Raw genomic sequence first — 3,150 nt, forward strand, 5'->3', positions numbered from 1 at the left:
TCCTTGGGCTCCTCCGTGTGGCTTTTAAAGAACAAAACCTGCCCTCCTGAGGGCTTCTCTCCCGGCCCCCGAGAAGGCTGCGGGTTGGATTCCAGGAGCCGGTAGAGGGCGTGGCCACAGGCGGAGGCGGGCGGGGCTCCCAGGTGACTGTGGGCAGTTGGCGTAGAGTGTCCGGATCGGGGGCCCCTGTCGACGGAAGCCGCGCGGCCTGTGGCGGGTCTGTGAGGGGAGCTGCTCCCCAGTAATGACTGTTCTTCCCCCCACCCCCAAGCAGGCACGGCGGCGGGCTTACCTAGAGCCTTCTGGTCACCCTCTTGCTTGTCTCTTAGCTACTTGCAGGAAAGGAGACTGAGAGACACTGTCCCTCCTTGTACTTAGCTTGGTGTCCACGGCAGAGTTTGACTTAGCAACTAGATCGGCCTGCCACTATCCTGGAACTGCCAGGAGTTTAAAGGGTAAGTGTTCTGCGTCAGCTTCGTGACCCTCCCTCACACCCAGACTGTGTACCCCCTGCTCTGCCAGGAGCAGCTCTGAGGGAGAATCAAGGATTTAAATTGCCTGGTGGCGTCAACTTGACTCTTAAGAGTTCGAATTGAGCAGTGTGTTTTAAATGATGCCCCTTCCCAGTTAAAAGTTCACAGGGCCACTTTAACATTTAAGGAAATGCTGTTGACTCTACTGATAAAATGTAATTTTGCTTTGTTACTCATCTTTTAATGAAAAATTATGTTTTTAGAGTATGCCATTATGGGACTTCCCTGGTGGTACAGTGGTTAAGAATCCGTCTGCCAACGCAGGGGACACAGGTTCAAGCCCTGGTCCGGGAAGATCCCACATGCCGTGGAGCAGCTAAGCCCGTGCCCCACAACTACTGAGCCTGTGCGCTAGAGCCCTCGAGCCACAACTACTGAGCCCACGTGCTGCAACTACTCAAGCCTGCAAGCCTAGAGCCCGTGCTCCACAACAAGAGAAGCCACTGCAATGAGAGGCCTGTACACCACAAAGAAGAGTAGCCCCCACTCGCCACAACTAGAGAAAACCCGCACGCAGCAGTGAAGACCCAGTGCAGTCAATAAATGAATTAATTAAAAAAAAGAGTATGCCATTATTTTGGATCTTTATATTGTTGTGTCTCATCATTCCTGGATGAAATTTGAGCCTTAGAAGACCTCCACCGAATACTTTTTAAGTAAGAATAAGTTTTAGCAATGTAGTATCATTGCTTATTAAGCAGGTTTAATTTTAGGCCTGATATTACATGTCAGTCGTCGCTGTATGGAACCAGCTCATCCCAGCAGCCTTTCTCATCTGGGAAGTTGTTTCTGCGTAAACGGAAGCTTGGAGCAGCACATTCGTGCTGGCAACTGAAGTTCAGTTCTCACTGAGCATCCTCTAGGCCTGGCTGTCCTGTTTGGAGGTGACGTGGAGCTCCTTCACATGGTGCAACTCAGCCGCTCATTCAGATGTTTTCTGAGCACCTGCTGTGTGCGACACACCGTTCTGAGTGCCACGAACACAGCACAGCTCTGCACCCTGTAGAGCTTACATCTGACCTTGACCCTTGAATAGCACAGGGCAGGTGGTCCTGCTTCCCAGTGCAGCGACCCCATCCACAGGACGGTTGATCGCATTATCCGATGGGTTGAGCTGGTGGCATGTTCCGGGTGTGACGTTGCTGAGAGGGACTCCGGTGACGGAGCACGTGATCTGCAGGCAGTGCTGGGAGGCGGTCGGCAGTACCTCTTCTGGTTTGCCTCACATTCGCCCTGTGAAGCAGGTGCTGCCCCATTTACAGATGAGGAAATTTCTCTCAAGGTGTTAGCAGCGGTCAGTAACCACATTCACTGTGTGTTCGCTGTGCTAATGATGTGTCCTCTGAGCTTCCAAAGAAATTCTTACAACAGTAACAGTAAATGTTATTTAGTACTGGATTTCATCACTCTTAAGACCTTTCCTTAGATTTTAGCATTTTTCTTTTCTTTTTTTTTTCCTTCTGATATAAAATTATCTTCTTTTAAGTTTAGATGGAAACTTAAGAGCACTTCCAATTCAAAGTTCTAAGCACAAAATCCAGGTATGTCCCATGGTGGACTTGCTTCACCTGGAGGTGAACTTGGCAGCCAGTGCAAAGAAGCCACACTAACGAACAGCAAACTACACAACGATCGTCGCCAGGAGGAAGCCAGTGACTTGGCATTTGATTTTTCCAGCTTGGTGCATCTGCCACAGCTCTGGCTTTGGAGCCCTGAGGTCTGCAGCGTTTACCTAGTTCTGTGTTGGTGAAAGGGGCTGGGACTGTCCCTCCACACATAAAGTGGTCTTTGTCATAAATCATGAGAGAGCAGCTAGGGCGCATTGCCACATCTTCCCCATCCTCCAAATCCTCCTCGGTGATGCAGAAGTCCCCCCCACGCAGGCAAGGGTACGAGTACGTCTACGAATCCTCATCATATGGGAAGTCCTTGATCTCCCCCTTGTCGTGAAACACTGCCATCGTTTCTGGGGCCAGCAGAGGTCTGTCACCTCTGCCATTTTAGCATTTTTCTTAGTGGAAGGTACAATGCAGTCTTAGATTCATTGAAGTACAGTAGGTGCAAATACAAAACTAGGTGTATGTCCAAGAGTATTTTGCAGCTTATAATAAATACAGACTATAAAATCATGACAGGGACTTCCCTAGTGGTTAAGAATCCACTTGCCAATGCAGGGGATATGGTTTCAATCCCTGTTCTGGGAAGGTCCCACATGCTGCAGAGCATCTAAGCCTGTGTGCCACAACTACTGAGCCTGGGCACCTAGAGCCCAGGCTCTGCAACAAGAAGTCACCGTGCTGAGAAGCCCACACACCACGATGAAGAGTATCCCCGCTCACTGCAACTAGAGAAAACCTGTGCGCAGCAACGAAGACCCAATGCAGCCAAAAAAAAAATCACATGACAAATTCAAATTAATGTAATGGAATTTGGCCAAAAGTAACTTGTCCGTTCGCTCCCTGCCCTCTAGTCTGCGATGTCTCGCCACTGCGTCCGCCGCTGCGTCATTGATGGGGATTTTGCCCAAACTGCTCATCACCTTCTTGTCACCAAATCCAGTATGTGATTCCTGGTCTTGACCCTCCAGCAGCATTGCACGCGGTTGGTGACTTCTCTT

General features: G+C 49.9%; 1 pseudogene; it reads right to left on the reverse strand.

Annotated features, from left to right (window-relative positions):
• Nucleotides 1-2,015: 2,015 nt before the first annotated feature.
• On the reverse strand, nt 2,016-2,512 carry LOC130852493 (diphthamide biosynthesis protein 3-like; annotated as a pseudogene).
• Nucleotides 2,513-3,150: the final 638 nt, after the last annotated feature.

Source organism: Hippopotamus amphibius, chromosome 4, assembly GCF_030028045.1.
Source record: "Hippopotamus amphibius kiboko isolate mHipAmp2 chromosome 4, mHipAmp2.hap2, whole genome shotgun sequence".
Classification (NCBI taxonomy): Eukaryota; Metazoa; Chordata; class Mammalia; order Artiodactyla; family Hippopotamidae; genus Hippopotamus; species Hippopotamus amphibius.